At 34.2% G+C, this 23,239-nt stretch overlaps 2 protein-coding genes across 6 annotated transcripts in view; both read left to right on the forward strand.

The window, feature by feature from the left end:
* Positions 1–23,239, forward strand: part of actn3b (actinin alpha 3b) — a 701,279-nt gene that overhangs the window by 474,878 nt on the left and 203,162 nt on the right. The gene's annotated exons all lie outside the window — the stretch shown is intronic.
* clcn3 (Cl-/H+ antiporter 3) overlaps positions 4,679–23,239 on the forward strand; it is a 113,064-nt gene continuing 94,503 nt past the window's right edge. For all 5 annotated transcript variants that reach the window (XR_015495165.1, XM_087260257.1, XM_087260252.1 and 2 more), the window contains exon 1: positions 4,679–4,833. The gene's annotated coding sequence lies outside the window, so the exon portion shown is untranslated. The remainder of the gene's footprint in view (positions 4,834–23,239) is intronic.

The following is a 23,239-nucleotide window of genomic DNA, read 5'->3' on the forward strand; positions in this document are numbered from 1 at the left end:
CTCATCCTGCTTGCTGTTTCACTATCTAAACAATGAAAACACAATATAAGTCAAATTTTTTTCATTTTGATATTATGATTAACAGACACAAAACATATTTATATGAGCATCATCTTCACTCTGCATATTTATAACAAAACAGGGCTTAAATATAACTGTCTCTTTTGCAAAATATCAGTTTTAATAATCAATAATGGCCATTATAACAGTATAACGTACATTAAATTTAAACGATAAAGGTAAGCAGTCAGTCAATGTGCAGAATCAGTGTATGTGGTTACATAAATTAATATATTAGCTTATCTTTGCACTCAGCCAAAACAGTTAACTGAGAACAAGTGATTCAAAAGACATAAGAGTTGTTAGATAGAGACAACAAGATGAATATTACGTTTAACAACTATAGTGAGGTCAGACAGTTCATCTGCTGGATCTGATATGCACTATACTCTCACCTGGGGTTTATGCTCACCCGCTGATCTACCCAAGTGGTGCTCGCTGCAGAGCAGTTTGAGGAGAGCTGAGCTCCAGCGAGGGGGAGCTTAAGCTTGAGCTCCACCTTTTTTGCACTTCTTTTACGAGTGATGTCACTGGGGGTAGGGTTAGGGGTGGGGTTGGTGTACGCATTAAAACAGCTTACAGGAGGAGGAGCGACAGCTCATGCTCCCCCTCTCTGGAGCTCAGCTCTCCTCAAATGGCTCTGCAGCGAGCAGCTCTTGGCAGAGAGTGTGTGGTCACGTGATTTGCGCTTTTAGCCGTGTGCTAGAATGAACAAGGAACTTTTCAGAACCACTAAATGAAACGCCGGTGTATTTCCCGCGATTTATCTGCGCCTCCCTTGCGTTTCTTCTCTCTGACTCTTGACTATTTTGACAAATACACACAGACGACGCACGCTCACACGGAGCCCAAAATAGGAGTTTGTGATTGGGCCAGCCCAATGTCAATACAGAAAAGAGCCAATGGGCTGCAGAGTGTCACATGGGCCGGCCCGGTCTGTCTGTCCGGGAAAAAAAGCATCTACTTTCAGAGTCACAGATCACAGGAGCGTCAATCAATAAGGCAGAAAAAAACTATAGGCTGCTAAGCCTTTTATGGGCCGATCAGATCATAAGACGATGATCAGCCCGGCCCAAAAAGTACGTCGGCCCACCGGGAAAGTGCCCGGTTTGCCAGATGGCCAGTCCGCCCCTTGCTCATGTGTTTGGACTGTAGGGGGAAACCGGAGCACCTGGAGGAAACCCACGCTAACACAGGGAGAACATGCAAACTCCACACAGAAATGCCATCTGACTCAACCGGGACTCGAACCAGTGAACTTCTTGCTGTGAGGCCTTAGTGCTAACCACTGAGCCATTGTGCTGGCCTGTGTTGGGACAACATGAAGGAACTGAGTGTAACCCAGAGTTTATTTTTAGGGTAACGGTGCAAACTATTTATATCGGTCAAATTTAAATAAATGAAATGTAGTAATGTTCAACTTACCTTGTTGGTTTAAATTCAGTCCATATAAATAGTTTGCAACCAGTGCAGTAAATACTACATGACTGATTTTTTTTTTTTAAGTTTTTTTCCTTATAATTCTCATCTGATTTGGGTTAGAAATGCTGGGCTGCTGTTCATTGCACATCATCGGTGTGGTAAAGACATCATGCTTCTGCTGCCACACTGTTTAAGTCTCTAGTAAATGTATTTAGATGGTGAAATATGGATGTATTCAGGATTATTGTGTGATGAGAGACACATGGAACAAATGAAAACTCAAAACACAAACTTAAGTCTATAAGTATATACATGAAATGAGCTGAAACTGCACTTTGTGTTTTATTGCATCATTTTAGAATTTATTATAATCATTATTAATGTTATTATTAAGCACTCTTCTTTTATACAATAATACTAATATATCTATTGCAATATAAGAATAAAGTATTATAAATCTCACTATAGTTTTATTTGAATAAGTTTTCATATTATTAAAATGTTTTGGTCTTTATTTTTATTATCTTTTGCTTTAATTTAGCAAATTTTAGCGCATTAATAACTGTTATTATTGTACAGTATTATCTTAAATCATTTTTATTCTTAACGAAATTTCATTAATTTTATTCTGCTGTTAATCACATTTTTGCATGTTTATATGAAATGCAAAGTATAAATATGACAGTGTTGTATTATTGTAATATGTTGATATGATGTCACAACAGTGATATTTTGATTTTCATTGATATTGATTTATTGTATTATCATTTACTTTAATATGGCATTAATTGAATAATACTTGTTGTTTTATTTTTCAGCTTTTTTATTTATTACAATTTTTAATTTTATTATGCAATTAAAAATATTTTAACTTTTTATATGAAACTATACATGTTAAATATAAAATAACTATTAAATAATTCATATTAACTATTCAATATTATATAACAGTATTATATTAATGTAATATTTTGATTTTACAATATCTCAACATTATAAAAAATATTTTCGCCACATTAAAATGTATAAATTCCTTTTCATTTATAGTATGCCATGATATATCTATTGCAATATAATATTATAGTATTTTAATTATTAAATTAAATTATTTATTTATAATTTTGTGTGTTATACTTTTTATTTTCATTGATGTTGATTTATTTTGTTATCATTTATTTGCTTTATCATCATTATTTTAATGTATTTTGTTTATTTTTATAATTAAAAATGTTAATTAACTTTATTATCCAATTAATATTTTATACAAAACTATTAATATCAACGTTAAAATACAGCAGTTTTGTTATATTTTGATATTACAATATCACAAGTTTTATCGAAATGTATTGAATTGGGTAGGCTAAATTGTCCGTAATGTATGAGTATGTGTGTGAATGTTTGTGTGGATGTTTCCCAGAGATGGGTTGCGGCTGGAAATGTATCCACTGCGTAAAAACTTGCTGGATAAGTTGGCGGTTCATTCCGCTGTGGCAACCCCGGATTAATAGGGACTAAGCCGACAAGAAATTGAATGAATAAATTAAAGTAAATAAATGATAATCAAATAAATCAATGTAAATAAAAATCTAAAATAATATAAATGAAACTAATAAAAAATACAATAATTATTAATTAAAAGCAAAATAAATTATTAAAATTATTAAAATAAATAAATTAAATTAAAACAAGTTTTATTTTGCAATAGTTGTATAAAGGCATATAATAAATTAAAAGTTATTTTATACATTTTAATGGAGCAAAAATATTTTTATAATGTTGTGCTATTGTAACATCTAAACATTACAATAATACAATATTGTTATTTTTAATATTGATATAGCACTGTGGCCTCACAGCAAGAAGGTCGCTGGTTCGAGTCCTGCCTGGGTCAGTTGCTATTTCTGTGTGGAGTTTGCATGTTCTCCCCGTGTTGGCCACAAGTCCAAACACATTTGCTATAGGGGAATTGGGTAAGCTAAATTGTCTGTAGTGTACGTATGTGTGTGATTGAGTGTGTATGAGTGTTTCCCAGTGATGGATTGCAGCTGAAAGGGCATCTGCCTTATAAAACATATGCTGGACATACAGTTGAAGTCAGAATTATTAGCCCCCTTTTGATTTTTTTTCTTTTTTAAATATTTCCCGGAGGAAACCCACGCAAAGGCAGGGAGAACATGCAAACTCCACACAGAAACGCCGACTGAGGCGAGGTTCGAACCAGCGCCCCAGCGACCTACTTGCTGTGAGGCGACAGCACTCCCTTATGCGCCACTGCCTCGCCCTACTTTAATTTAGCATTATTTTAATTAAGAATAAATATAATGTATATTTACATTAGAACACTATTATAATTAAAAATATTATAAAAATTAATTATACATTTATTTTTATACTGTTTTTAATTAATATGTATTATAATTATTTTACTTTAATTTTTTATCACTATTTCAATGCATTATTAATAACTGTTATTGATTTATTTTTAAACTTGTATTTTGTAAAAATCTTAATTGATTTTATTCAATTAATATTTTTACATTTTTTTATATGAAACTCTTAATATCAATGTTTAAATATAATAATAATATGACAATATTTTGATAGGACAATATCACAAGTGTTATATAAATTGTATACATTTGTTATTATTGATATTTGCACAATTTATTCCTTTATTTGATTTCTTTTTAATTTTATTTTATAATACATGATTTATTATTATTTTTTTATAATTGCTTGTTATTTTATTTAGTTTTATTTTTTCTAGTATAATTTTTACTTTGCACTTATACATTTATATTTTATATTACACTATATATTTTATACAAGATGTCACAATGTAGTGTTATTTAAAAAACAATAAAAATAAATATATATATATATATATATATATATATATATATATATATATATATATATATATATATATATATATATATATATATATATATATATACACACACACGTCACTACCTGACAAAAGTCTTGTTGTTTTTAATTATTAAATACCCGTTCGTTATTGTACTGTGATATAACACACATTTTAGACATGTTATTTTTATTTATGTGTAATTATCACATGTTTAATTCAGAAACTGTTATTTACACCGTCGTTCTCCGGTTGATTTAACGATACGTTTAATTAAACAAGTCGAATGAATCGGATCTGAATTCCTGCTGCTGGCGGAGCGACACCGGAAGTGCACGTCACTGACACAGGAATGGGCCAAAATAAGCGTTAGCGGAGCAGAAAAACACAGGCACAAACGGAGGATAAAATGCGTCCTCGTGTTGGGTTTGTGCTGCTGGGATGATCCGCGGTTTCAGAGCTCGTTTCGAGGCATCGCAGAGGTGAGATCAAAAACATCTGTGTGCGAGGAACAGAATCACATTTAACCCAGCGAGCACCTGTCAGCTGCTGTCTGACTCGGGCTTATGATAAACACTTAAACATGTTGCTCTACAGCCACATACAGTCCTGTGACTCTGTTTTAAAGAGTGTGTTATCTGCTTAAAGTCATATTTGTTTACGCAGAATTTCAAAATGTGAGATGTATTTTTAGTCAAAGCTTCTCTTTCATCCTCATGATGATGGTGATAGGGTGATGCTGTTTGTTTATTTAGGCTCTTTCCATTTTAATGACTGTATAAACTGATTTCAGTGCTTTATTGTGAAGTAAAGTGTACATTTTTAGTGAAAGCTTCTGTTTTTTCTTCATAATGATGATGGTGGTGGTGATGCTGTTCGTTTATTTGAGCTTTTTCCATTTTTATGTCTATTTTTAGTGACTATAAACTGATTGCAGGGATATTTCTAATTCAGAGTCCAGTATTGAGATGCAGATTTTTGGTTAAACCGATTTCTTTTACATCATGGTGATAGTGATTTTGTTGTTTATTTGAGCTTTTTTATCATTTAATGTCTATTTTAATGACTGTATGAACTGATTTCAGGGCTATTTTTCCTGAAGTAAGATTTAGATTTGTATTTAAAGCTTCAGTTTTATCTTATCTGATTTCAGGGCCTTATTGTGAAGAGAGATGTAGATTTTTCAGATAAGCTTTTATTTTATCTTTATGATGGTTATTATATTTGATTTTTGGACATTTTTATATTTTAATGTCCATTTAAATGCCTGTTTGAACTGATGTCGGTGCTACTTTTAAGTCAGGGTCCATTAGTAAGATGCAGATTTTTGGTCAGACCTGTTTCTTGTGCATTAATGATGGCGATGATGTTTATTTATTTTGGTCTTTTTCTATTCTAATGTCTATTTTAATGACTGTATGAACGGATTTCAGGGCTATTTTTTGTGAGGTGAGAGATGTAGATTTTTTAGTTAAGCTTTCGTTTTATATTCATGATGTTTGTTTGTTTATTTGAGATTTTTGTCATTTTAATGTCTATTTTAGTGACTGCTTGAACTTATTTCAGGGCTATTTTTAATTCAGAGTCCAGTATTGAGATGCAGATTTTTGGTTTAACCCATTTCTTTTACATCATGATGGTGATTATGTTGTTTATTTGAGCTTTTTATATTTTAATGTCTATTTTAATGACTGTATGAACTTATTTCAGGGCTATTTTTCGTGATGTGAGATGTAGATTTGTATTTAAAGCGTCAGTTTTATCTTCGTTATGCTGATAATATTTGTTTATTTAAGATATTTCTATTGTAATGACTGTATGAATCTATTTCAATGCTATTTTATATTCAGAATTCAGTAGTGAGATGCGTATTTTTGGTTAAACCTGTTTGTTTTATATTAAGGATGGCGATGATGTTGTTTATTTGGAGATTTTTCCATATTTTTAATTCAGAGTCCAGTATTGAGATGCAGAGTTTTGGTTAAACCCATTTCTTTTACATCATGATGGTGATTATGTTGTTTATTTGAGCTTTTTATGTTTTAATGTCCATTTTAATGCCTGTTTGAACTGATTTTAAGTCAGGGTCCATTAGTAAGATGCAGATTTTTGGTCAAACCTGTTTCTTGTGCATTAATGATGGTCATGATGTTTGTTTGTTTTGATCTTTTTCTATTTTAATGTCCATTTTAATGACTGTTTGAACTGATTTCAGGGCCTTATTGTGAAGAGAGATGTAGATTTTTTAGTTAAGCTTTCATTTTATCTTTATGATGGTTATTATATTTGATTTTTGGACATTTTTATATTTTAATGTCCATTTTAATGACTGTTTGAACTGATTTCAGGGCCTTATTGTGAAGAGAGATGTAGATTTTTTTAGTTAAGCTTTCATTTTATCTTTATGATGTTTATTATATTTGATTTTTGGACATTTTTATATTTTAATGTCCATTTTAATGACTGTTTGAACTGATTTCAGGGCCTTATTGTGAAGAGAGATGTAGATTTTTTTAGTTAAGCTTTCATTTTATCTTTATGATGTTTATTATATTTGATTTTTGGACATTTTTATATTTTAATGTCCATTTTAATGACTGTTTGAACTGATTTCGGTGCTACTTTTAAGTCAGGGTCCATTAGTAAGATGCAGATCTTTGGTTGAACCTGTTTCTTGTACATTAATGATGGTGATGATGTTTATTTATTTTGGTCTTTTTCTATTCTAATGTCTATTTTTATTGACTCTATGAACTGATTTCAGGGCTATTTTTCGTGATGTGAGATGTAGATTTGTATTTAAAGCGTCAGTTTTATCTTCGTTATGCTGATAATATTTGTTTATTTAAGATATTTCTATTGTAATGACTGTATGAATCTATTTTAATGCTATTTTATATTCAGAATTCAGTAGTGAGATGCGTATTTTTGGTTAAATCTGTTTGTTTTATATTAAGGATGGCGATGATGTTGTTTATTTGGAGATTTTTCCATATTTTTAATTCAGAGTCCAGTAGTGAGATGCAGAGTTTTTTGTTAAATCGATTTCTTTTACATCATGATGGTGATTATGTTGTTTATTTGAGCTTTTTATGTTTTAATGTCCATTTTAATGCCTGTTTGAACTAATTTTAAGTCAGGGTCAATTAGTAAGATGCAGATTTTTGGTCAAACCTGTTTCTTGTGCATTAATGATGGTCATGATGTTTGTTTGTTTGGATCTTTTTCTATTCTAATGTCTATTTTTATTGACTCTATGAACTGATTTCAGGGCTGTTTTTTGTGAGGTGAAAGAGAGATGTAGATTTTTAGTTAAGCTTATATTTTATATCCATGATGATGATGTTTGTTTATTTGAGATTTTTGTCATTTTAATGTCTATTTTAGTGACTGCTTGAACTTATTTCAGGGCTATTTTTAATTCAGAGTCCAGTATTGAGATGCAGATTTTTGGTTAAACCCATTTCTTTTACATCATGATGGTGATTATGTTGTTTATTTGAGCTTTTTATATTTTAATGTTCATTTTAATCACTGTTTGATCTGATTTAAGGGCCTTATTGGGAAGAGAGATGTAGATTTTTAGTTAAGGCCTCTGTTTTATCTTTATGATGGTTATTATCATTGATTTTTGGACGTTTTTATATTTTAATGTCTATTTTAATGCCTGTATGAACTTATTTTATGGCTATTTTTAGTGATGTGATATGTAGATTTGTATTTAAAGCGTCAGTTTTATCTTCGTTATGCTGATAATATTTGTTTATTTGAGATATTATTATTATGGTTATTATATTTGATTTTTGGACATTTTTATATTTTAATGTCCATTTTAATGCCTGTATGAACTGATTTCGGTGCTACTTTTAAGTCAGGGTCAATTAGTAAGATGCAGATTTTTGGTCAGACCTGTTTCTTGTGCATTAATGATGGTCATGATGTTTGTTTTTTTATTTTAATCTTTTTCTATTTTAAAGTATATTTTAATGACTGTATAAACTGATTTCAGTGCAATTTCAGTGAAGTAAGATGTAGATTTTTAGTTAAGCTTTCGTTTTATATTCATGATGTTTGTTTATTTGAGATTTTTTCATTTTATTGTCTATTTTAGTGACTGCTTGAACTTATTTCAGGGCTATTTTTATCCAGTATTGAGATGCAGATTTCTGGTTAAACCTGTTTCTTGTACATTCTGGCGGCGATAATGTTTGTTTATTTTGATCTTTTTCTATTTTAAGGTCTATTTTAATGACTGTTTAAACTGATTTCAGTGTTAATTTTGTGAAGTGAGATGTAGATTTTTAGTTAAAGCTTCTGTTTTATCTTCATGATGGCGATTGTTTGTTTATTTCAGCTTTTTCCTTTGTAACGTCTATTTTTAGTGACTATGAACTGATTTCAGTGCTGTTTTTTGTGAAGGGACATGTATATTTTTAGGTAAAGCTTCAGTTTTGTCTTCGTTTTGTTGATGGTGTTTGTTTATTTTGAGGTTTTTACTATTTTAATATCTATTTTTAGTGACTATTGTACAGGTTTCAGTGCTATTTTTATTCAGAATTCAGTTGTGAGATGTGGATTTTTAGTGAAAGCTTGAACTGTGATTTCAGCGCCACTTTTTAATCAGAGTCCAGTATTGAGATGCAGATTTCTGGTTAAATTTGTGTTTTGTACATTATAATTGTGGTGATGTTGTTTATTTTTAGTTTTTTTCAATTTAATGTTGATGATGTTTGTTTATTTTGAGCTTTTTCTATTTGAATGTCTATTTTAATGACTGTTTGAACTGATTTCGGTGCTATTTTTTTATTCAGAGTCCAGTAGTAAAATGCAGATTTTTGGTTAAACCTGTTTCTTTTACATTAATGATGTTTTATTTTTTATTTTTTTTAAGCTTTTTGTAAATTGATAGTTGTGTTTGACGCTGTTTTATCACTCAAAAAGTTGGCTGAACAGTTTTGAGACACGCATACACACATATTCTGTTTCTAAAGCTGTAGTTTGTACAGAAATTGATTTTTTTTGTGTGTTGTTTATTTAATCTGTGATCTAATCACAAGTAAAATGTGGATTTTTTTAGTCAAAGCTACTTTTAAAATCTTTTTTATGATGATAATGTTGGCTTATTTGAGCTTTAACTACAGCGATTATTTGTCTATGTCTAATTTGAACTGCTTTCAGTTCCGTTTTTAATTCAGTCCTGTAGTGAGATGTAGCGTTTTGGTTAAACCGGTTTCTTCTACATCGTTTTATTATTTGAGCTTTTTCTACATTGATATTTGTGTTTAACGCATTTTACCACACCTAAATGAGGCTGAACAGTATTGATATATCCAAACTTATGCACTAAGTTATTTTTTTCAATTACAATTAAATACCCTGTCTTAGGCTAACCTTTGGTTTACCAAATTCACAGTTAATTCCTATATTTTTTCCATATATATTCCAGTAACACTTTACAATAAGGTTCATTAGTTAATGCATTTACTAACATGAACTAATCATGAACAACACATGTACAGCATTTATTAATCATAATTGAACATTTACTAATGAATTATTAACATTCAAGTCCATGCTTGTTGACATTAGTTAATGCACCATGAGTTAACATGAACTAACATGAACTACTGTATTTTCATTAACTAACGTTTACTAACATGAATAAATCCTGTAGTAAATGTATTGTTCATTGTTTGTTCATGTTAGTAAATGCATTACTTAACATTAACTAATGAACCTTATTGTAAAGTGTGACCTATATTCCATATATATTCATGTTAATTCCCAAATATATCATAAATGTCCATACATTTCCTGTTTATTACAAATACACACATTAATTCCCATAAACTTCCCCTTTATTCCCATATATTCATGTTAATTTCCAAATATGCTCATTAATTCCAAAAAATGTCCCCTTAATTCGCATATATTTATGTTAATTTCCAAATATAGTCATTAATTCCAAAAAATTTTCCCTTAATTCCCATATATTCACGGTAATTTCCAAATATACTCATTAATTCCAAATAAAAATTCCCTTAATTCTCATATATATTTATGTAAATTCCCAAACATGCTCATTAGTTCCCGTAAAATATCCCTTTAATTCCCATATATTCATGTTAATTCCAAAATATACCCATTAATTCCCATAAATGTGCCCTTAATTCCCATATGTTCATGTTTATACTCATTAATTCCCATAAATATCCCCTTAATTCCCATATATTTATGTTAATTCCCAAATACACATGAATTCCAATAAATTTCTTGGTAATTCCCATATATATATATATATATATATATATATATATATATATATATATATATATATATATATATATATATATATATATATATATATATATTCTTGTTAATTCCCAAATAAACCTGTTAATCTTCCTAAATTTCCTGTTAATTTCCATTCATTCCTTTAATTCCCATGGAAAGTTTCAGGCCTTGAAAATTCCCGAAATTTTGCAAGCCTAGTTGTCATTTCAGAATACTGAACTGAGATGTAGGTTTTTAGTCAAAGCTACTTTTTCATCTTCGTTATGTTGATGAGGAAGTTTATTTGAGATTTTTCCATATTGTTTTATCACACCTAAATCTCACACACACACGTACGCATGTACGCACGCACATTCAGGTTGTAAAGCTGTAATTTGTGCAGAAGTGGAGCTTGTTGTGTTGTTCGTGGGAGCTGTGATCATTAACATGCTCGTCACTGCTGTTTTTGAGGCCCGGCTGCTTCACTATAGACTCGCACACATGAGAGGACGCTGTTCAGTCCGCACATAAAAAACGTGACTCTGGGCCACAAATACACTCATGAGTTTCACTTGGAGATTTGTTACATCATTTGAAAGCCAAATAAATAAGCTTTCCATCGCATGGTTTGTAATAATAGTACACGATGAAACTATCTGGAGTCAAACCAATCAAAAACTGAGAAAACCACCTTTAAAGTTGTACATAAGAAGTTCTTAGCAATGCACATTACTAATCAGAAATTGAGTTTTGATATATTAACAGTCGGAAGTGTGCATAATATCTTCAGGAAGCATCATCTTTTCTTAATGTTAATGATTTTTAGCATAAAGGAAAAACCTATTATTTTGTTTCATGTAATGACAGAGGCATGTAGTGAAATCACTTACCTAAAAGGACTTTAGCCTTGCATTGTAAACTGGTCAGCTAATGTTTATTTGGTAATAATCATATTGCTTGCAAATTAAAAACCCTCTCATGTTAGGGATCAACAATAAGGACTGCCCGTTGGCCCATGGCCAGTGTGAGAGATGCTCGGGACAGTAGACAGAATCGTTACTGGCCCAATCGGGTCTCTAAGTTTCAACTTGCTAGCTGTAGCTACTATTTGTCAATTGCGTGCAAAACTGCAAATACAGTCTTAGAATCGAGAAACAATTTGTGCTTTTAAGTCTTTGAATGCTACTTTCTCTGTGAAGTCGTAAACACTATATTGCTTTTCATTTCCTCTTATCTGATTGGATGTTTTGAGGGTTGTTGCTAGAGCGTTTACTAGGGATGTAACGGTATCAGAATTTCACGGTACAGTAATACCTCGGTATGAATGTCACGGTACGGTATTTATTGAATCATTTACAGGAAAAACAAAACTAATGAAAATACTCCAAAAAAGTGCCAAAAGTGTCAATGACATACAAATTAGTCATCTATCTGTAAGCTTTGAAACAGGAACTTCAATTTTAATAACAAAACAATATTAAACCATGTAAAAAAATAAAGTTTCAATTTAGTATTGTTGAAAACTCATCACATTCAACATTTAATCACTCACTCACTTAGATAGAGATGGGTTTAAAGGAAAATTATCATATAAATATAATCTGGTAAAAGCTGGTATCTCTGGGCATTTACAATGTCCCCTGCAACAGAAATAAACCCTCTCATTTGGGACGGAGGTTTCTGGGACAGAGATATGACTTGGCCCAGGTTGACAGCAGTGGGGTAACGTTGTGCATTGTCTTTCCCCCACTTGAGAAGACAAGCCATGAGTGAGATAGAGGGTCTCTTTGCGGTACAAGTCAACGTCTGCATCAATCTGAATAGTGTGCTGTGTTTCTGCAGTCCCCATGACTGTTATTAGTCGTATTCCCCAACTTGCAGGCACGTGCACACATAGGGCTCAACGCTCCGTCCTGCCCTTCAGTAGGCGCGCGACAACACCGCTCTTGAGTATGCGCGCTCAACCCCCCTCTCTGCTTTACAGTACGCGCGCGACAACACAGCCGATCAGAACGTGCGCGACAAAACCGCTATTCAGTACGCGCGTGGCGACAACACCCGCTTTAGGTTTCGATCATCTCCAGCTCTTTTTCATCCCCGCTACTAGCAGCACACTCCATTTCCGCATTACTGGATCTGTAGTGACAACAGACCGCAAGGGATGATGGCCACGCATGGGCTGACGGGAATTGTAGTTTCCGCTCGTTCACTTCATTCGCCTGAGCAAATTTTCTCAGAAGACCTATAGTTTTACCGAGTCATGCGACTACGGTAATATCGAAAAAAAATTATATTGCGGTATGACGGTATTTACAATACCGTTACATCCCTAGCGGTTACGTATGTGGCCGAAAGTTAACGCAAATTATTTCTATTATTTATTAAATTTCTCATTTGTTGTATTTTATTAACGTCTACCCCCACCCCAACCCTAAACCCAACCGTCACAGTAATGTAAAAACTGTAGTTGTACCAAGCATTAGTTATGTTATCTAGAAAATAACCCAATAAAATATATTTTTTAACGCCTACCCCCACCCCAACCCTCACAGTACTGTAAAAATATTAAATATTGTTATACAGTGTCAAAAAAAAAATGTTGCTTTATTAATGTGCATATTGCACTTCCAGCCAGCCGCATATCCGATCTAGACTTTACCTGTTTTGAGCACCTTATTTTTTTCCATAACCTGGTAAAAACCAGTACAGCAAATTAATGGCAACATGACAACAACAACAAATTATGAGGCTAAAGCAAAATGTCTGTTTCTAACGTTGTTGAAAGAGACATTTACATGGGTACAACCACAGGCGTAAATCCCGAGGGGGGGCTTGTCCCCTTCCATTTAAAGGGGTTTCCCACCCCTTCCAAAAAAAATTATGAAAAATAAATGTATATATACCCAAAAAAATATTGTCTAAGTAGAAAGAAAACTACATTTATCATTTAAAATGCATTTAGAAACGGTTGAGTTCTCCCTCCCCTTCCTCTGAGTGGTTTAGTCCACTGCATGCTTTCCCAGTTCATCTCACCTACTCAACACACTAGGGATGGGAAGGTTAACCGATATGTATCGATACGCGGTCATGCGCGTGCACGATGCGAGTGCATCGGTTGAGCAGCAGAGGATGAATGAAATTTTGGAAGCAAATCGAGATGCATCGGTTTTTGCGAGATACATCGATTTTTCCGAGATACAGCTTATATTTTTAATATAGAATGTATGTTTTATTTATTAACAAGTGTTGTCAACCTGTTTTTGGCGCATAATTTAATCGACCTACATAAAGTAAGCCTTAGCAACGGATTTGCGGATGTGTACACTTACACTACAACTCAGTGTATCAGGTGTGCGGATGAAGCTAGTCTAGCGCCCTCAGAAAGCGCGAGAAGCAAAACAAACATTTTATTCCCCACTGAGTTTTAAATCTAAAGTATGGCAGCATTATGGATTTAAGGATGGACGACATGACAGGACAGATGCAATTTGCAAAATGTGCCGCGCATCTGTAAAATACGCGGGCAGTACGAGTAATCTGAAATCTCACTTGAAGCGGCGCCACGGTGTTGTTGTGAAAGCATCTTCCAGTGTTCCTGCATCCCCGGCTTTCGCACTGCTTCAACTGTAGCTACCAGCTCCAAAAGTGGTGAGAAAAGCATTGCAAGTTTTCTCCATGCGCAACAGTTTTGTGCGCTCTACGCCAATAACGAATGCTATTGCATTGTTCATCTGCAAAGATATTCAGACCAGTGTCACGGAGAACGAAGGTTTTAAACACCTCCTCCTGTTAATTTTTATTTAATTATAATAATAATAATAATAATAATGATAAAAATAATGGGTGTCACGGTGGCACAGTGGGTAGTTTGACCACCTCACAGCAAAAAGATTGCTGGTTTGTTATATTTTTATTAGCCTGTTGTTTACAGTTACAGTGATGTTTTAAAGCAGCATAACACTGCTAGTTCACGACCTTAAGTTTTGAATATTCAGTGGCAAAATATCTTTGTAAGCCTTGTTTTCATAGTTGAAAAGTTAAATCACAATTCTTGTTGTGCAATGCTCAACCTTTATGTTGAAAGAGTGCAAATATATATATATATATTTTAATATATATTGCACTTATACATTCTGTTTATCTTGAAAATACTTAAATAATATGTGCTATATGTTCTAAAATGGCCCTCTACTGTAAACTGACACTCTGGCTCTGAGAGAAAAGTCAGTTTGTAAAAAAAGTCTTGGTTTTGCTTGGTTAATAAATAATCAAACTCATTCAATGGCACAGCATCCTCTTTCACATCATCTCATAAACTTGATCTAATTAGTTAGTGTTGAAATATCGCATCGTATCGTGATATGGGTGTGAATCGTATCGTGTTGCATCGCAATATGTCACAAATGTATTACTAATATATCGGATCGTATTCTTTGTATCGAGATGCGTCTCGGATCGGCATTATAGCTTAGATGCCCAACCCTACAACACACACACACAGTTAATGCTGAATTTCAGTAAGTAAGTAGGGGGATTTATTCACCTTAAATAAAGCGATTCTCTTCAGTGTAGTTAATACAGACTCGTTCATAAATTAGATGCGGCAAAAATGCTGATTACCGATGTATTTGTCCACGAATCTGCTGTATTAGCGGTTAAAATGACTTATCTAGTTACCTTTGTTGCAAAGTGCACTGCAACGTAACACTAAAGCCGTTTCCCATGCATTGTTTCATTTGTAACGACTTGGCATAGTGTTAACTTAACATTAACGGCCACAATTAGCATATTGTTTAGCTGTGTATTTGCACTGTGCTACGTCCAAACTAACCCCACTGTATTTTTTTGTATAATCAGTTTCTATTTTGTTCTTAAATGACTCAAATAATTTAAAATTAAAATGTTGACCTTTTTTAATTCCTTGTTTTTACTGTTGTGATTATTTTTATGATAGTTTTGCATTCTTTATGTGAAGCACTTTGAATTACCTTGGTGTATAAAATGTGCTACGGTATAAATAAACATGCATTGGAGTTTCATGTATTGGGTAAAATGACAGAGAAAAAGGACACAAGATCATTTTTCAGTGCAGCTAAACGCCAAGTACAAAAAGTTCACATATTTAAGGCAATTTGGCTTTCAGAATGAGTGCTTAAATATCAATCACAGGCAAAGGAGAAAGAAATGATTGAGGAACAGGCAGAGCAGGGTCAGTCAGATGTACAGTGTCAGGTAGAGCTGTGAACCTATACTGGTCTCACGGTTCGGTTACGATTATCATGCCATCGATTGGGTTCAATTCGATATGTCTGTGCATTGACGATGCTTTTCATACATAGTGTTATATTTTGGGGGGGAGGCTATAACAAGCTGTCTAAACACACACACACACACACAGCACCACACTGTCTCTCATTCACACACATATACAAACATAGACAGCACCAAACAAAAACACACACACAAACACACACACGCGCGCTTGCTCGCTCGGGAGCGATATTGTGAGACCGCCCACTCCTGTTATAATTACACCACAGTTACCGACCGCTTCCGCGCTTTATTTGGAAATTTATTCCTGCGCCGCATGAAATCTGGTAATGCAGACCTATATCCAGATGTATGTTGTAATACGCGAGAGGAAAAGACAGGAGAGGAAAAGTCACACAAGCAACTGAGAGGGGCAATAGTATCTGGATGCAGCCTTTATGATGCAAGCTGAGACTGCATCACTCAGCAATGCAATGTCAGACACAATGCACTCAATAGAGTGAGAGACGTCACTGTGACGGGTAGGGTTAGTGGTGGGGTTAGGTGAGCCCATTAAAAAGCATTGGATGCAGCCCAGATAGCACTGCACCAGGTCTGCAGCCAGACCCCTCTCGAGAGGGGAGGAAAAGTCACGCCAGCAGGTGAACTGGACCACAGAGAGAGAGAGAGAGAGAACTGGAGTTCACTTTCATTCCCTCAATCGCAGTGAAATAGGGGCTTCTTCTGTAAGGGTCAGTGAAAGACTTTCCAGAAAACACACACACGCAGTGAAACTGTGCACAGTTTCTGTTTTTTTTAAGTATTTGGCGCCTGGAGTGTTGTAAATACCTGCACTCACCTCCCTCGCGACAGAGCGCACATGAGATAAATAACGTCAGTACATACAGTAATAACCGGTTATAATTATTACTGAACCGATGCCGAATTGTCAGCATCTGTATCGCGTTGCACCGAAGAAACAATTAATTTTGACAGCCCTAGTGTCAGGTAAGAGTGTTGTGCTTTATTAAAGGGATAATGACAATTCTTTTGGGGGGTGAACAATTTTATTTTAACGTTTTTGGAGTTGTTCTGACATGAAATCATTTTGTGAACTCTTTGACCTACAAATGAAGCCAACACTAATATTAGTTGAGGCAAGATGTAGAAACAGCACATTTATCCTGTCAGCTGATTCACAAGAATGAAATGCAGTGTGGTTTTCCTCATGGCAACCCAGAGTGCTGAAATATAATTGGTTAAACTGGCAGTGGGCGGGTAAACAGACCAAATCAAAGACTTTTCAAAACTGAACACACATGTTAAAAAGTTGAATAACTGACTTTAGCATTGTTTATCAGATCAACAAGTATGTTTGGAGCATGTTTCCTAAATATCTGCTAACATATGATGGTATTTTAATGCTTTAGAAGAGGCAGAAACGAACATACAGCACCTTTAATATTGTTCTCGCATATATCTGAAAGCCGTTACCCTGACATGAAGTCAGTTTGTGAACTGTTCAATCTACAAATAAAGCTTACAGTGATATTAGTCAAAAGTCAAAGTCAAAGTCAGCTTTATTGTCAATTCAGCCACATGTACAAGACATACAGAGAATCGAAATTGCGTTACTCTCAGACCCAAGGTGCTTAACATTAATATAAAATATATATATAAAAAATAGTAGAGTTTAAGAAAAAAAGAAAATTTAGAAAATTTACAGTATATACATTGCACATAAATGTGGTCTAAGAAATATACATATGTGATAAAAAATTTTGGATGCAAGACAGAGAAACGCCACCTTATCCCATCAGCTGATTCAAAAATCTCAAATATTTGCAGTACTTTATTTACAGTAGTTTAGTTTGTCATCTTCTTCACTCCTGACTTTTTCAACTCAAAAAGTCATGTGGTTGTGTGTATGTTTTTTTTTGTGTCAAAATTGGCATAAGAGTAGAGGGTCAGAGTTTTTTTTTTAAGAAGACTGTGCATCTTTGTTTGGGTTGTGCAACACTTATCATGTGCAATGATCTGTCTGCTGACTCTGACTGCTTCCTATTGAAGAGTAAAAGTGTTCATGTCAGCAGTAAATATGACCGAGTTCCTCTTTTGCATTTCTTCCTGCACTGAGAAGAAATTCAGCTGCAGACAGATGATGTGTATATATATATAATATATATATATATATATATATATATATATATATATATATATATATATATATATATATATATATATATATATATATATATATATATATATATACATATATATATATATATATATATATATATATATATACATACAGTTGAAGTCAGAATTATTTACTATTAGTTACTGTTGCCTTTCTATCAGCTGGAACCAGTCTGGCCATTCTCCTCTGACCTCTGGCATCAACAAGGCATTTGTGCCCACAGAACTGCCACTCACTGGGTATTTGCTCTTTTTCTGACCATTCTCTGTAAACCCTAGAGATAGTTGTGCATGATCCCAGTAGATCAGCAGTTTCTGAAATGGTCAGATCAGCCCGTCTGGCACCAACAACCATGCCACGATCAAAGTCACTTAAATCCCCTTTCTTCCCCATTCTGATGCTCTGTTTGAACTGCAGCAGATCTTCTTGACCATGTCTACATGCCTAAATGCATTAGGCTGCTGCCATGTGATTGGCTGATTAGCAGTTTGCAGCAATGAGCAGTTGGACAGGTGTACCTAATTAAGTTGCTGTTAAGTACATATTCTGACTTGTACTTAAAATGTATAAAAAAAAGTTGTCAATCGTACTAAATTTCAATTGATTTTTAAATTGACAAATTGGTCAAACCTGATAGTTTATTGTATAGGGTCAAAACATATTCATAGTTTAAAATATATATAAACTAAACTATTGTTACTTTAAATTATACTTTAGTGTGTGTGTGTTTGCTTTAAATCTCAGAAAAATAAAAATGTGATACTCATTATTTTTAACTTCGATGTTTTTTTTTTTTATTACACTATTGTTTTGATTGTTGATACTTTGATCTGTGACCAAGATACGGACGCAATATCAGAAAAGCAGAGGTGTTTTATGAGTGTTGTTTTGTTGTCAGTGGAGCAAAATGAGTGCAAATGTGCTCATTCCATCATTTGATGTGGATCTGAAAACGCTGATTCATCTCTAAGCAACAGTCACCTAGACGACGATTCCATGACAACAGAGACAGAGATGCTGAAAGTGGTGTAATAGAGAGTAGAGTGTGTGTGAAGCACAGCAGTTTTATAACACGCGCATTTACAGATCAGAGACTGTAGACTTAAACAAACAGCAGAAGGAAAAGAGACTCATGAGAACAAAATCTGAAATCAGCGCTAAAAGTTTTACAACGCTGATTTTTGATAAACTACTGAAAACAACCATCCTGGATGCACTTTATCCTGCTTATTACACAGCTACTTGCCACAAAACATAAATATAAGATACACAGCGGTGTTCTGAGGCGTTATAGTTAAATAATTCTTCTGAGTTAAATAATAATAGTAATAAATAATAAATCTGAGAAAAACGAAAACAGCTGATGGAGTATACACTAACCTGCGCATTATTCAGACACAAGATGAAGACAAACAGACAAAAACACAAAGCTGACAGAAACTAAAACAGCTGATGGAGTATACACTAACCTGCGCATTATTCAGACACAAGATGAAGACAAACAGACGAAAACACAAAGCTGACAGAAACTAAACAGCTGATGGAGTATACACTAACCTGTGCATTATTCAGACACAAGATGAAGACAAACAGACGAAAACACAAAGCTGACGGAAACTAAACAGCTGATGGAGTATACACTAACCTGTGCATTATTCAGACACAAGATGAAGACAGACGAAAACACAAAGCTGTCAGAAACTAAAACAGCTGATGGAGTATACACTAACCTGCACATTATTCAGACACAAGATGAAGACAAACAGTCAAAAACACAAAGCTGACAGAAACTAAACAGCTGATGGAGTATACACTAACCTGCACATTATTCAGACACAAGATGAAGACAAACAGTCAAAAACACAAAGCTGTCAGAAACTAAAACAGCTGATGGAGTATACACTAACCTGCACATTATTCAGACACAAGATGAAGACAAACAGTCAAAAACACAAAGCTGACAGAAACTAAACAGCTGATGGAGTATACACTAACCTGTGCATTATTCAGACACAAGATGAAGACAGACGAAAACACAAAGCTGTCAGAAACTAAAACAGCTGATGGAGTATACACTAACCTGCACATTATTCAGACACAAGATGAAGACAAACAGTCAAAAACACAAAGCTGACGGAAACTAAACAGCTGATGGAGTATACACTAACCTGCACATTATTCAGACACAAGATGAAGACAAACAGTCAAAAACACAAAGCTGACGGAAACTAAACAGCTGATGGAGTATACACTAACCTGTGCATTATTCAGAAACTAGATGAAGACAGACGAAAACACAAAGCTGACAGAAACTAAACAGCTGATGGAGTATACACTAACCTGCACATTATTCAGACACAAGATGAAGACAAACAGTCAAAAACACAAAGCTGACGGAAACTAAACAGCTGATGGAGTATACACTAACCTGTGCATTATTCAGAAACTAGATGAAGACAGACGAAAACACAAAGCTGTCAGAAACTAAAACAGCTGATGGAGTATACACTAACCTGCACATTATTCAGACACAAGATGAAGACAAACAGTCAAAAACACAAAGCTGACAGAAACTAAACAGCTGATGGAGTATACACTAACCTGTGCATTATTCAGACACAAGATGAAGACAAACAGTCAAAAACACAAAGCTGACAGAAACTAAAACAGCTGATGGAGTATACACTTACCTGCACATTATTCAGACACAAGATGAAGACAAACAGACCAAAACACAAAGCTGACAGAAACTAAACAGCTGATGGAGTATACACTAACCTGCACATTATTCAGACACAAGATGAAGACAGACGAAAACACAAAGCTGTCAGAAACTAAAACAGCTGATGGAGTATACACTAACCTGCGCATTATTCAGACACAAGATGAAGACAAACAGACCAAAACACAAAGCTGACGGAAACTAAACAGCTGATAGAGTATACACTAACCTGCACATTAATCAGACACAAGATGAAGACAGACGAAAACACAAAGCTGTCAGAAACTAAAACAGCTGATGGAGTATACACTAACCTGCACATTATTCAGACACAAGATGAAGACAGACGAAAACACAAAGCTGTCAGAAACTAAAACAGCTGATGGAGTATACACTAACCTGCACATTATTCAGACACAAGATGAAGACAGACGAAAACACAAAGCTGACAGAAACTAAACAGCTGATGGAGTATACACTAACCTGAGCATTATTCAGACACAAGATGAAGACAGACGAAAACACAAAGCTGTCAGAAACTAAACAGCTGATGGAGTATACACTAACCTGCACATTATTCAGACACAAGATGAAGACAGACGAAAACACAAAGCTGACAGAAACTAAACAGCTGATGGAGTATACACTAACCTGAGCATTATTCAGACACAAGATGAAGACAAACAGTCAAAAACACAAAGCTGACAGAAACTAAAACAGCTGATGGAGTATACACTAACCTGCACATTATTCAGACACAAGATGAAGACAAACAGTCAAAAACACAAAGCTGACAGAAACTAAAACAGCTGATGGAGTATACACTAACCTGAGCATTATTCAGACACAAGATGGAGACAAACAGTCAAAAACACAAAGCTGACAGAAACTAAAACAGCTGATGGAGTATACACTAACCTGCACATTATTCAGACACAAGATGAAGACAAACAGTCAAAAACACAAAGCTGACAGAAACTAAAACAGCTGATGGATTATACACTAACCTGCGCATTATTCAGACACAAGATGAAGACAAACAGTCAAAAACACAAAGCTGACAGAAACTAAAACAGCTGATGGAGTATACACTAACCTGCACATTATTCAGACACAAGATGGCGCCAAATAGTCAAAAAGCAAAGCTTATTGTAACGAAAACAGCAGATTTTTACATATCTGTAATTTTTGGTTGAACGATCCCTTTACCTTTAAATGCCCCATTGTCATATTTCTTCATTAGTTTCTTCATCTCTCATTAATAAACTTCTTCATTGGATTATTGAAATAAACATAGGGTTAAGGGAACGGCTTGTGTGATAGTAATCTCTGCAGGAATGCCTCATAAACAGTGAATGCAGCTCTGCTGATTTTTTTGTCTTGGTTTTTGGATCTGGACATAAAAACAGTCAAATTGGAGTAAATGAATTGAATTTGCTGGATTTACCGTGTTCTCTGATCTGATGCAGACGGCCTGATCCTCACAGAGAGACTCTTGTGTCTCAAAACAACAACAACATTCTCAATATCTGTCTGCAAAATTGGTTTATAACCTAAAACATCCTCTTCGTTAAGTAACACAGCATGATTTAGAGGACACACAGTGCGTGCTCATGAATAAAACTAACAAATAAAATTAATTATGCAAATTAAATTATTAAAAATAAATATAACAATAATATTGGAAAACAGTAAACCATAATAATTAATACATAAAATTATATAATAATGATAATAATATGAATAATAGCGGCCTACTAATAATTTTATTATTATTTAACAAGTTTATTTTATTTGTATAATTGTAATTTAAACCTTCAATTATTCATGTCATTTTCATTCGCTTATCCTGCCGGGGCCGGGTCGCAGGGACAGCCATCTTAGGAGAGAACCCCAGACTTCCCCCTCCCCAGACACTTCCTTCAGCTCCTCCAGGGGGATCCCGAGGCATTCCCAGGCCAGCCGAGAGACATAGTCCCTCCAGCATGTCCTGCGTCTTCCCAGAGCCCCCTTGGTAGGCGTTTAGGAGGAATCCAAAACAGATGCCCGAGCCACCTCAGCTGACTTCTCTCAATGTGGAGGAACAGCAGCTCTACTCAGAGCTCCTCCTGGGTATCAGAACTCCTCACCTTATCCATAAGAGTGCGCCCTGCCACTCTTGTATCCGGCCTGCCACGCCCTGCCACTCTTGTATCTCGGCCGCTTGTATCCGAGATCTTGTCCTTCCATTTATGACCCAAAGCTCTTGACCATAAGTAAGAGTAGGAACGTAGATTGACCAGCAAATCGTCAGGCACAGAAACTTAAATCTTCATAACTCATTTAATTTATCATCTTTAAAATATATTCATCAACTATTTATTATATTATATTTGTAATAAAAAATAACAGTAATTACTATAAATATTTTACTTCATTTATTGCTTATAATATAATTATTATT

This window comes from Danio rerio, chromosome 7 (assembly GCF_052040795.2).
Source record: "Danio rerio strain M-AB ecotype USA chromosome 7, GRCz13ab, whole genome shotgun sequence".
In the NCBI taxonomy this organism is placed as follows: domain Eukaryota; kingdom Metazoa; phylum Chordata; class Actinopteri; order Cypriniformes; family Danionidae; genus Danio; species Danio rerio.